Source organism: Euprymna scolopes, chromosome 26, assembly GCF_053919585.1.
Source record: "Euprymna scolopes isolate OS-2025 chromosome 26, ASM5391958v1, whole genome shotgun sequence".
Classification (NCBI taxonomy): Eukaryota; Metazoa; Mollusca; class Cephalopoda; order Sepiida; family Sepiolidae; genus Euprymna; species Euprymna scolopes.
Genome location: NC_136507.1, coordinates 75,276,305 through 75,290,257, shown reverse-complemented (window position 1 = coordinate 75,290,257; position 13,953 = coordinate 75,276,305). Strand labels below are relative to the sequence as shown.

The 13,953-nt window shown below is 31.8% G+C and overlaps 1 protein-coding gene across 6 annotated transcripts in view; it reads left to right on the top strand.

Moving 5' to 3' along the window:
• Positions 1–13,953, top strand: part of LOC145248189 (uncharacterized) — a 296,866-nt gene that overhangs the window by 30,235 nt on the left and 252,678 nt on the right. The window contains exon 1 of one of the 6 annotated variants that reach the window (XM_080110049.1): positions 10,427–10,470. The exons of 4 other annotated variants lie outside the window; for them this stretch is intronic. The gene's annotated coding sequence lies outside the window, so the exon portion shown is untranslated. Of the gene's footprint in view, positions 1–10,426; positions 10,471–13,953 lie in introns of those variants that run through there. One more of the 6 variants, XM_080110047.1, reaches the window with a different exon arrangement.

The following is a 13,953-nucleotide window of genomic DNA, read 5'->3' as shown; positions in this document are numbered from 1 at the left end:
AACACAATCCCTTACCTCCAAGTGGCAATATGCCTTGTTTGGGGGGTGGGGAATGAAAAAAAGCCCCAACAGATCCGTTTTCAACCATTTTTGCATCCAACTAGAGTCCTCCCTTGAGGGAGCTGTTTTTCCCCCCAACTTAAATAAACTAAATAGGGATGATATTCCATAAAACTGATAAAAAATAAAGGAAATTCTTTATTTTTGTCTGTTTTACAGCATATCAGTAAGAAGATGTCCATAAAGTCTAAATGCAAAGGGTAGTTGGATATTCGCCAGTTATCATGCCAGTCTATTTTGGCATCATTCTGACATTGATTGAAGCCTATTACTGTTGCTTGTTTTCAGAAACTATAGATTGGTTTTGTTCACTCTCCTTGAATAAAAAAAAAATGTAATTCTACTCAATACTTTTTCTTAAGAAAAGCCATCTATAAAGGAAGTTGGAGAAATTTTCACTCTCACATTTAAATATGCTACCGCTGTCATCCATGTACACTGCATAACTTTTTGGCACAAATGCACTTTGACTCGCTAGGAGTATATTTTTGTTTTCTTTTTCAAAAGAGTTATACTAATGAAAAGAAAAGACAATCTAAAATGACTGTTACATTTCTTAAGATTTTTATTTTGTTTAAAAGCAAAGAAATTTATTTTTTTTTCAAAAAGAAAAAGTTGTTAAAAAATACATTGAACTGAATGTTATATTTTATTTGTACATTGAAAAATTATTTATTTCAAAGAAATATTACGAAATATAGAGTAGTAAACGTTATTTGTAAATTTTAAGTGTAATTTATTTTAAAATGTTAAATTTTTAACAATTTCAATCAAATTCAATGTTTCGTTATTTAATGTTTTCTGCTGTGTCACTTTTTTACTTTATTGAAATTGTTTTGAATTACCAGAAAAAGTCTGGTTAAAAAAAGAAAAGCATTAATTTTGTATTGTCTTTCCTTTTTGCTAGTATAACTCTTCAGAAAATGGAACAATAAGATATATTTCTGACGAGTTAAAGTGCGCTTGTGCCGACTTTTTTGTTTTTATTGGATACAAGAGGTTCTCAATAAATGATGCCCTGACCCACTTCCAGTTGTCTGATTCAACTGAAATTTTGCATGTAGAGTGATCTATATCTCTATGGGTTATGCAGCAAATTACAACTCTGAACTAATTGTGGTTTCTGATTTACAGGCATTTAAAAAGAGTCAGATGTGAAACAAAGCCATTTGAGTGTTGCACAGTTATCCGGATTTTGTATTTGAAATAATGTATACCACAAGAGACTTTTGATAAAATGAAAGAAACGTATGGTAATGATGCCTCTATCATATGACCTTGTAAAACTGGCATATGGCTACGAAATCCTTCCCCCCCATCCCTTCTACTCTTCTGGTCTTGCACACTTTGACTTTTACCTCTTTCCAGTCATGAAGTTGTTTTTGAAAGGAAAGCATTTCTCAAATGATGCAGCCTTGATTTCCATAACCACATCGTGGTTGGAGGTCTAATCTAGAGTATTCTACAAAAACAGTCTCCAGAGCTGCATTCATTGGGAGAAATGTGAAGCTCTTCCTTCGTACATGGAATGATAGACGTTATTTCATGTTTCGATCTTGCTATTGTATGTTAGATACTCTACATCTTTATAATAAAGTAAATTCAGTTTTTGCCTATTTCGTTGACCGTTATTGTTTTTGAATCCAAACCTTTTATAGACTATGTTCTGTCAATCGCTCAGACCAATTTTTAACATGTGTATTTAGAAAAGATTCATTGTTTCATTCTCTTCCAAATTTTCTTACATTTTTTTATTTTTTGGCCAAGCATTTGCAGAGGAGGCCCAATTAAAAAAAAAAATGCCAAAATAAACTTAAAAAAAAATCCTATTTTAAAAGCGATTGCAAAATTAAATCCATCAGAACTCATTTCATAAACAATTTAGCAATTTTAATCTTTTTTAATAGTTGAAAAAAAGAAAAAGAAAAGAATTACTTTGTGACCTTTTGAAATCAAATAATAATTTGGAATAATTTAAATTATCGAATAGAAAGTCATTTAAACCGGCTTTAAAATATGAGGACCAAGAATTAGCTCAACATCCTGCTTCATCAACCTTGAGCCAGGTTTTGAGTTGGCCACTGTAACATTTCTTCCAGCCTTTTGGTAATGATGCTGGATCGATGTCTTCATGAATGAAGTCACCTGAGTGCTGTTGAAGGGTGTGGCTGAACTAATGGAGGCGGCTAGAGAGGAAAGATATTTGGAGGGAGTGGATCTTGTAGTGACCGCGTACTGTACTGTTAGAGATAAACTGTTACCAGCAGACACAAAGGACGTGGCGTAGACAGTGATGGTCGAATACCTCCAATTTGCGTAGGTTACTTGACCGCAGAGGCCAAGTCTTGCAGCTGAATATATTCAACTTGTGTTGAATATAATCAGATTATTTTTAACTTAAAAGAAATATCCCTCATGATTGAAAGTTTTAGAAATATACATCGACATCAAAACAAGATTACCTTAACAAAATTATCTCTACTATTATATAAAAGGAACTTTGTCTGTGTGTATTTGTTCCCTATGGACTCCTAAACTTCTGGACTGATTTTTGTTTAAAATTTCACACAAATGTACATCATGTTCCTGGCAGTGTTATTAGACAGGCTTTGTATCGAAATGTCTTTGATAAGTATCGATAATTGAGAATCGCAAAAAATCCAATAAAGGAACAGGCGATTTTTGACTAAAGTTGATCCTTCATAAAGCCTAACATCACAAGTGCATTTGAGAAATTTTATTACTGCACAAGCAGAAAGGCCCGACATATAAAATCAACAGTAGGTTCTTTCATATGACAGGGGCGTGTTCGAAATGAATGTTTCTGTTTAGAACACAATTGAACCATAATACTTGACTTTTGCATTTTAAACTTTAATTCAAGCTGTTATATATAAAAATAAATTTATAAAATCAATAGTAAGTTCTCTACAGTGTAATGTAAACTACAATGTATTGTGGACTGTCACTGCAGAGAGGTATGTGAAGCTTCCTCCCAGTGCACGGCAGTGGGTCACCAACTAGAGCAGGTAATTGATCGATTTGATTGAAAAATGGTCCATTTCACTGATTTCAATGACAATAAAAGTATCGAAGTGTGAAACATTTATTGATCATCACTCAATCCCGGGCAACGTTAGGTCTCCTTGCTAATAATACTTTGAACTGAGTTATGGGAGAATAATATGAGCGAAACCTATAACTTAGGAATTTAAATAAATCGGATTTGCATCATATTATATCGACAAACCTGGAACACAAATTAAGCAAGATTTTCTTAGATTAAAAGGTTGGATGCCACATATTTTCTAGAATCCTCTTCATATCGTATGAATCCAAAGATTCCTTTGCTGGCATTGGTTTCCCCGATATTTTTATGGTCAGAATTATTTCTAGAAAGACATAGGTATTTACAGGAGGGACCTCGTGAAAGTTGCCAACATCGTAAACGAAAGCGATTTTTGTTGAACGAATTGGATTCAAACTTGGGAACATCCAGGTTGTTAGTCTGTGTCGTTAACCACTGAATCACCGTCACTCCACATTTTATAGAATGAAACCATCTAATAAATTAATTCTAAGAAAGCATCTACATTTAACGGTTCGAATTATATCTTGATTAAAGACTTTGTTGTAATGGGACTTAACACGATGATGTAATTACACGCAAGGGTTGAAGGGAATGAAGAAACAGCACTTATAAAGATGTAGTTCCATTTACTAGTATATATATATATTTATTTCTCACAGAAGTGTTGTCCAAGATAAGCGTAAACAGTATGTCGTACAACATGACAAATTATTTTTTCTAATAACTGTATAAATAGAGATTGAAACATTACCTACTGGAGCAAATACATTAAGGGTTTACCAAAGCTGATGCGTTGAAGAGTGGACTTTCTACCGTGCTAGTAAGTTATATATGTCTAAGAGTATTCTGTACCTCTACAAGGCTACCATTCGGTTCTACATCGAATATTGTTGCCACATTTGGGCTGGTGCATCTGCTACTAGTCTTGACAGGGTTCAAAAAAAGAGTCACCAACCTAATAGGTCCCGCACTAGCAACCAGACTCTAACCTCTGTCTAATCAACGAAATGTTGCATTTCTGCGCCTGTTTTACAAATATTTTAATGGAAGGTGCTCCGATGATCTCCATGACAAGCAGCAAAATTCTACCCCTGCACCATAGAGATCCCTAGAAGCTGGACAGCCTTTTACCCAAATAGTTTCTTGCCTTGAACTGGTAAACTTTGGAATTCCCTCCAAGTCCCTGCTTTCTTGACTACTGATTTGCACCGTGAGAGGATGTGACACAAAATTCAAGTGTAATGTGAACAGACATCTTGCTGTTCAGCTTCCTACATAATATCCTTGAAGATTTTGTCCTAAATAGTAGCCCCTTACACGCAAGTGGCACTGTGCTTTATTTGGGGGTGGAAAAAGTAACTTAAAAATAGATTAAAAAAAAACAAAAAAAAACAAAAGTAGTCATAATTTCATGGCAATTTTTTTTTTTTTTACATAGGCATCACCACTTATCAAGGCCAAGAGGCCAATCGAGGATAAGGGTTAAAGAGTGTACAGTAGAAATTGGACAATATAGTAATCGTTAATAATGGAAATTCGGTAAATTTGTTAACTTATATGGGACGGTTCATCAAAAACTTGTTTACGTTAGACTTGAAAACAACCATATTGTAGTCAGCTGGAAAGCAGGAAAACGGAAGATAATTCCACAGGTGTGCAGTTCTAAGAAAGAAGCTTTGTTCATGGAATCTACGTTTAGGTTTAGGCACAGATAAAGAGTGGGGGGGGGGAATTAGTGATAGTGTTTTTTTGCTAGACGGTTCGGTTAATAATTTAATCACAAAACGATAACATTAAAATTTTACTTTCCAAATCTCGTTTAAAAAAAAAAAAATAATAATTCTGTAAAAAAGTCGAAAAAGTTCCAAAAGTAAAGCCTCCTATTTTTTGTTTTTAACTCAAGAAGTTGAAGAGCTATGCAGTGGTACCATTAAAATGAGCAATCTTTTGTGTTCCATAATTTATTCACTAGTAATAACCTTTGCCTCGTGCAGATGTATGGATTTAACTAGCTGTATATATCTGGCCAGGTTGAAAAATATTAATGGCCAGAGGTTTTAGTCTCATACTTATTTAAGTTACACCAAATATCGTAACTTCTTACTATTTTTCTGAAAGTGGATCCTATGTGGGATTTATGAAAGTATAAAACACATCCATTTTCGTCTATGAAAATTAAACAGGAAATAGTTTATAGGGGGGAAATAACTCTCAGAACTTAAATTGATAAACTTACTTCCGTTTTTAAAGCAACTGGTGCAGGCTAATAATAATTGAAAATAAAATAAATTAAATATAAATTAAATAAAGCAGCTTTAAATAATATTTCTAAATAAAAGAAAGAAGACAATTCTATTACAACAAACAATAACATGGAGCTAATTATTAAAATAGATTTTATTTGATGTAATATGCAAATGAGGTTGCTCTTTGAATGTAGATTCTCTTTGATTAAATAGTATATGTAGAAAACATACTGGAATGTAAATTTGTAAAAGTCTGATATTTACCTCTCTCTCACTGTGAGAGGATGCGACACAAAGTCGGAAGGTGGGAAAATGTCAGTGCTTCAAGAGGAGCACTTTGACCCTGCAAAAATATGCTTACGTAGCTCCATCGGTGAGAGCGCCTCAGGCAACAAGCAATAAACTTGCTCATCCTGAATGCCGGGAAACAAGGCCTGAGAAGATGGACCTCCTAGGGCTACACAGAACATTTTGCATCAATCTGACGGCAAAACAGCTCAGTTTCTGTTGGACTGATTGTCGAGGTTGGAACCTCAACTTAAGCGTACTACGAAAGTACACTGAACATTGTTTTCAGTATGACAATTAATTTGTGAAACTGTACCTTTTGTACATGTTAATCAAATTGTGAACAGACAGACAGACAGAAATACGACTTTATAATAATAGATATAACATTTTCTTTGTCTCGACTCGATGACTTTGAATATCCATGGCCTCCGTCAAGACATACGAACATTTTAACGTCGTAATAACTAACACCTGTCATTTATATGTTTAACGAAGAGAATCAATAAAAAGTACAATATATTTTTGTATGGATTTACTCTTTGCAATTCACTTGTGACCAATTGCATCCATTTTTCCACCGCGACAACATGTTAAATTCCTTGTAGTGTTGCAGGACCCAGCATTCATTTTACTCAGTGGTGGATAAACGGAACACGTGTTTGGAAAACGATTTTTAGTACTGGAACTGATAAGACAATAGAATCGATATTTCGCGTTAATATCGAGCTGTTGCTGGTGGTGGTAATATAAACAATACGAAAATCTTATGCGCAAACACACACACACACACACACACACATATATATATATATATATACTAGCATGGGTGCTCGGCGTTGCCTGGGTATTTGGAGGTGTATGTTGAGCAAAAAAAAAAAAAAAAAAGAAACGGTCAATTTTTTTAACTTTGACCCCTATTATGACCCCTTAACATTTATTGTTTTGGGCTCAAATAAAGTTATTAAGTAAGATCTATGTCCAAGGAACCTATATCTAAAATTTCAAGTGTTTAGACCCAAAATTGTCGGAGGAGTTTGGTAGAGTTCTCAAAGGTCAAATCGTTGAACTTTGACTCCTTAATCGCCAAATTTCTGTCCGAAAACCGATCACATCGATTTTCCCAAATCTCAGTATCCTGTATATCAAATTTCGAGTCTGTAACTTAAAATTGACAGAGTTATTGCGTAGGGAAATATACACAGACAGATACAGTTAGATATACGTCTTATTCATAGTATTCCGAATTTTACTGGAGTTATATAATTGAAAATTCGGTAATCGTTCATATACCAATAAGTTTTAAGTCAAAATGAGATGACTTTAAATGTAATCTACAAAATTATCATATTTCATAATTGAGCATTCATATATTGTTTTAACAAAATCAAGACATCAGGGAATAGATTGATAGCAACAAATAATGTATTTCATCGTTAGTTACAATTGTTTCAAGACTAGTGCGAATAGTTTTGTTAAAACGATATATATATATATATATATATATATATATATATATATATATATATACACACACATTTGTAAATTTTTTGTGGAGGTACAAAATTTAATTATGGCTAAATACAAACCAATTAACATGATGATTAAAAAAAAATCCTCACTCAACAGAACTAAATCGAGGAAAATTACGATAAAAAAAAAAAAATGGTCATAATGGTCATGAATATGGCGGGGGGAAAAAAAAAATAAAAACGGAAAATAAGCGGGGAAAAAATTACATAGAAATCAAATTAAGTCCTAAGAGATTTTCTTTTTGCTTGTAAAGAGAAGGTCTCAAGGCCTTAATAAAAATAGTTTCTAGAATTTTTAGATGAAAGGGTGAGTGCAACTTACTCAAGATCGTAAACATTTCAGCACTGAAATTCATGGCACACGCATGGTTTTATATATATATATATATATATATATATATATATATATATATATATATATACATACATATATATATATATATTGGCGCACTGAAAGATAAAATAAAAGGTAACTGTAACTTCTCTTCCAATTTTCGGATTTTGTAATCATTCCCAAATAGATTTTCTTTTCTTTTGGTGGATTGATAGTTGCTATTTTTTCTGATTAGTTTAAGAAACAATAGATCCATTGATTGATATAATAATTAAATTAATTATTTTGCGCTACGAAACAGCTGCTGTCAACGTAATTAAAGGAATAAATTCTAAGATGGTCAACATCATGAAATTTGGACTATAGGTTCTCGTCATTTGTTATATATGCTTATTCAATTACAAGTTAGAAAAGCATTTCATCCAAGGCATGAAAATTGTTAAAAAAAATGTTTTTACTATAGGCTTTAAAAATAAAGGTACAAGATTCAATTTGGAATTTATTTATCTTCAAAATGCACTTTTATAAATTTTACAAAGTAAGGTATAAAAATTTGATTTAAATTGAATCAAAAATTACCTTGGATTTATTTTATGTAATGTAGATTTTCTTGCACTTAAAAAAAAATCATTGAAAGTTTTATATCTATATCATTAATTGCTAGATGAAAGATAATGTTTTTAAATAACAAAAGATTGTTATTATTCTAAGTAAGACAAAGAATACTTTAGAAATTTTATCCTATAGGGTTTCGATGTCTACCATCTCTTCAGAGGAGAAAATATTAGCAAATAGTTATAATGGTATTCACCCTATCTGCTAAAGTCAGTGAGACATGGAAAATCATAATCGAAAATTGATTAATTAGAAGTCATATGGCAAGGGAAATTGAAGAAAAGGATATAAAGTTTAGATCCAAATTGCGCTGTAAAATCCAAGGTGACTGTCCTTTAAAGCAGTGAGGTAATGAGATCCAAGCTGTATATTGGGTAATCCACATTGCAGAGTAGAAATGCAAGTTGGGCTTATTTCTGGAGTAATTCTTCTTTATGAGTCTGGTGCAAAGTTTTTTACGGTCTGGTGGAAACCTTTTTATTAAAAAACCATTTGCTAATATTTTCTCCTCTGAAGAGATGGTAGACATAGAAACCCTATAGGATAAGGAGATAACATTTCTAAAGTATTCTTTGTCTTACTTAGAATAATAAAAATCTTTGATATGGAACTCAAATATTTCACTTAAAAAAAAACAAAAAAAAAAAAACAAGTTTTTTTTTTAATTTCATTGAATCACTATAATTTGATTTATTTGCTCTATCTTGTATATCGAGCAATTTTTATTTAGATGGGATAGTACTTATAGAATATTACTGCCAGTAATATTTTGTAAATCTTATAATCACAGGTTTCCATACCAGCTGATTGGTAGATAGCTTTATTTAGAAGTGTGTGTATGTATATATATATATATATATATATATATATATATATATATATATATATGGAGAAGTATAAGAACGCTATAGAAATGCAAGGAACCGGCAGTTCAATTGGTGTGATGAGTGTGTGTGTATATATGTATAAATATAAATAAAATAGGACATTCAAATAGTAGCCCTTTGCAGAAAGAATTGTTTTCAGTCTGTCTAGACCATTCCTGTCGTAATGATGGAAACATGCACGTGCTGAAATCTTTTTAGGCTGATCATAATTTTTAAAAATTAAGTCTGAAATCGTCATTTCTAATTAAGCCAACCATGGGGGATGACACGTAGGTTTTTCTATCCATCTAATTTCTCGAATCTACTCGACTGGGGATCAACCTATCTTGGACTACTGCATTATCTGCAAAAACAATTTCCATAATTTCAGCTGTGTTGAAAATTTTCCAACGGACTAATTCTAATCAATTGGATTTAAATTTAGACTCAATTATTTCTAAAGATTTATTTTCGCCTTCGGATCACCTTTTGAAAGAGTCTTCATGCAAGCGGCAATTTTATGCCCGGTTCGTTTTTATTATTATTTTTTTTACCTCTACATTTTCTCATTGTTTTTTTTTTTTTTTTTTTTTTAAGGATATGTACATTTTTGTAATTTATGACTGTAATAAATTGCAGTTAAATTGCAGTTTCATTTAATGTCGTGACCAGCAAATGCTAGCATTGCTACAAATATAATTTGCTGATTTCTTTCTGTCCTCTGATGAGAAGAATAGCAAGAATAGCATTCTTTGAAACTCCGCGGAATAAGAACTTTGTAACTTGTTTTTTGGCGTATTCAGTCGAACAATAAATTTGATTGTAAATTCTAACTTACAGTTTTAATTTCTTTTCTCATATATATATATATATATATATATATATATATATATATATATATATATATATATATATAAGAACACCTAAATGAAAAACAGTTTTCGTCTAAAGAGATATTAATTTGTAAACATTATAGATCGAAACGTTGTCATGTCAGCTTATACATAATAAATAATAATAATGAATAAATATTAATATAAATAACCATCAACAAATCACATATGGGTCGGCCATAGTGTCTCCAAATGAGATATCAATAAACACAAAATAACTTTTAAAAGATCCTAGAACTATGCAGGTCGATCAAAAAATAAAATTTTCTTGCGTTTGTTATTTGTTTTCGATTTCTTGGCTGTTAACTATACCGTATGAATGCCGCTAACTTGATTTCGTATTCTTAATTTGAATTTGATGCTTTTTTGTTTACATACCCCCCCCCCCTTTTTTACCATCGCCTCTAAGAAAAAAAAAAAAAATGGTTTGCCAAAATGTCCGTTTCTCTAAACGTCCTAGCTTCCGCGTTAGGCGAGAACAGAACAGGTGAGTTCTGTCTGAGTTCATTTAAAAAAAAAGAAACCGCGGATTGCGCGCGTAACAGGTAACGCTCGTCTTTTTTTTTTTCTTTCTATTTTGCTTTCCTGCTCATAACAAAATCTACTTACTCGGCGTTGTCCTGGAGTTTTCTTTTATTTCTTTCTGTCTTTTTTTTTTTTAAACTTTCGTTTTCATTTCGCGTATTTAATTTTATTTATTTATTTAAATACCGTTATATTGGCGATTGTTATTAAACAAGTTACAAATAGTACTGAAATGTAATTGCATTTATTTATTTATTTTACAAGGTTGCCACTTGGAACGTAAGAGACTACTATTTGGGACCGTATTTAACGGAGGACTGTGGGGAGTTGAGTAGCGAGATGTCTGTTTAGTGTTCACAATACATTTAAACTTCTGGAGGTTTAACAGTCCGGAAAGCAGCAGGAAACAGCCAGAGAATTCCAAAGTTTAGCAGTCTGTAGGTTTACCAGTTAGTAGGCCATTCCAAATGTTATATATATATATATATATATATATATATATATATATATATATATATATATATATATATATATACTAGACCACCCGTGACCCGTTGGGTCAGTACGTTATATTAGCTATGGAATTCATGTATGAGTGTGACACTTGTGGCATAAAGAAAATAGTTTTTTTTTTACATAACAGAAGCATTTCTATGAAAGTATATTAAAATGAAAAAAGAATATAGATAGATTTCTATGAGTCGTTCTGTTTATTATAATTGTTATTTTTTTTTAAATTACAGTTACTGAATTATAAGTGGTTGGTCATACTTATGCACTGAACAGGTATCATAATCCTTATTATAGTTAAATTCAAATTTTGATATATCATCTTTTAAATGAAATTGTTAGTTGAAAGTACAGAATAATAAAAAAAACACTCTCCACATGTTAATAATGGCTTTTTAAATAGAAAATGAAAATAAAATGTAACTTTTTTCATTTAATTTAAGCAAACATTCAGTACCCATTGTGTAAAGGAAAACACTATTTAATGTAATAGAAATGTGTGCATTTACCGATTCAGCTTTCCGTTTGGAAATGTAAGCAGACGACTTTAAAAAACATGGGAAGAAGAAAAAGAAATTTTTTTGTAATAACGCCCTCTAGTAAAAAGGTCTGCATTAGTTAAGGGGGATAACTCTATCCAGTTTTACATCGTTCCCTTTTTCTCTCTCTCACACATACACGTAACTATTTCTCGCGTACGTAACGAAAACAGAGGGAGTAGGAGTGTTGAAATCTATTAGAGGGAAAGTGAGAGGTGTTTTCTTTCCATAAATTGTATAGGGTAATATTTCATATTATTAATAGATTCATAGATAAATAGATTTTATAATATATATTATAATTATCTATGAATCTATGTATTATTTGTATATATAAATAACTATTTGATCAAATTAAATGAAATTGTTTGTATTAAAAGCGATATAAAAATTCCGGAATTGGAATAACGGGTTGAAGACGTTGCTATTTACGCATGCGCAACCGGATGTTGAAAACCGGAAATCTGATTGCAAACATACAAGATCCATAGACTTTTAGTATTATATAGATATATGTTTTGTTTTTGTTAGCGACTCATTGAACGAATTCAATTATTTATACGAAAGTGCATTTTTACCTAAATGCGAGTTGGGAATAATTTTCCCTTTGACCAATTTGGTACCCCCTAAATGGGGAGCGGCACGGCATATATATATATATTATTTTTAAAATGTAATTATCCACTGACACGTGTTTCGTTTAAAAATAATTTATATATATATATATAACTAAATTAGGTACTTATAGTGAATACATATCTTGATGTTTGCAGTAGTTACGGAGCCATTTCAGAATCTTGGCGGAGATTCCCGAATCTAAAGAGAAACGATACGAATAATATACTAGAACACACTAAAAACTACGAATGCAAAACCAGCTTAGGTTAGGGTTTAAAAAAAAAAAAAAAGAAGTCATTTTGCAGTATAAACATCAAAACGAAAAAGTGGTCTGGTCAAAAAACAAATATGTAACAAGTAAATATTACTAAACGCAAATTTAAAAAAACAAAAACTTATTTTAAAGTGTTTATTTAGTTTGAAACGCTAGTATTATCGAGTCTTAAAACAAAGCAAAAAATAAATAAATAAATAAATAAATAAAATGGAGTGTCTCGATAATCGCTCAAAAATCAAAAATTAAACAATACTCGTAGAGAACCCCATTCGACATGTCGCCGTGACATTAGATGAGTTGCCTTCGTTATATATTTGTTTTCGGCCATTTTTTTTTTTCTCGTTTTGTTTATACTTCAAAATGCCTAATCATCAATTAAACCATTGGTACTTATGCAGAATACGGGCCGTGCTGAAATAATAACGCTATTATTTAGAGGCCCATTCTTAACATGGGAGGGGAGAGTAATTAACTATTCTGTACTTTCACCTAACAATTTAATAAACAAAAGATATCGTAATAATTGAACTTCAACTTGAAAATCCTATCTAAGAAATAGCACGGTTCGTATTCTGCACAAGTACCCCAAATGGGTAAGAAACTACTACAATTAAAAGTTGTTCAGGTATTATTATTTTAATGGCCAAAACGTTTGGACTTAGTTTATTCTTAGCAAAGTTTTGACTAACCTCTAAAACAAATAAATATTACCAAAGTGAAAATAAGTTACTCTTCTACCTAATTGGATATTTTTTGTGATTCAACTTATTTTAAAGAGTTTATTTGCTTCGAAACACAGGTAGTGTTGAATTTTAAGTTAGATCAAGAAAAAAAAAAAATGCCTGACTTGAGACGATCATTTGGGTATTTTCGATATTGCTCAGAAAGTAAACTAAATACCAATAGAAACCCACCCAATAAATGTCACGGTGACATGAATTATTGTTTAGCAAAAAAAGTAAAATAAAATAAAATAAATAAAATAAGTTTGTTCTGTTCACCGAGCGTTCGGATAGCTACTTCGTCACAACTCGGAAATCTCCGTAATTACTGAAATTCTAAGATAACTATTCTGCACAAGCATGAAGTCATTTGACCTTAAGGGTGTTGTATTTTATTATACTAAATCGAGGATACGTCTTCGACGATCAGTCTTATAGCCTGCGTCATTTGAGTTAAGTGGCCTTTTTTTTCTGTGTGGCCGATTGACTTTAAGAAGTTCACTTTCATAGGTTTTACCTTCTTTCTTTGAGAGGGGATTAAGTTATTACTAATCGCCTGAGGCGCCCCTACCAGGGAATGCCGATGGGACTGTTCAGCCATTTTTATAGGCCAGATGCCTCTTGGACGCTAACTTCTCAATCCCAACTTCCGACATCTTAGTCGCGATCGGAAGGGAGGTAAATACTAGCCCGTTGCTTGAGGTAAAATATTAACTTGGTGATAATCCACACACACCGTTCAGGTGAAAACATTAGTGTGTACTTACGTGCTATGTCGAAATTATAAATTCCAGAATTTACGAACGTAATCCAGTTGGGGGAAAAAAATTACCAGTA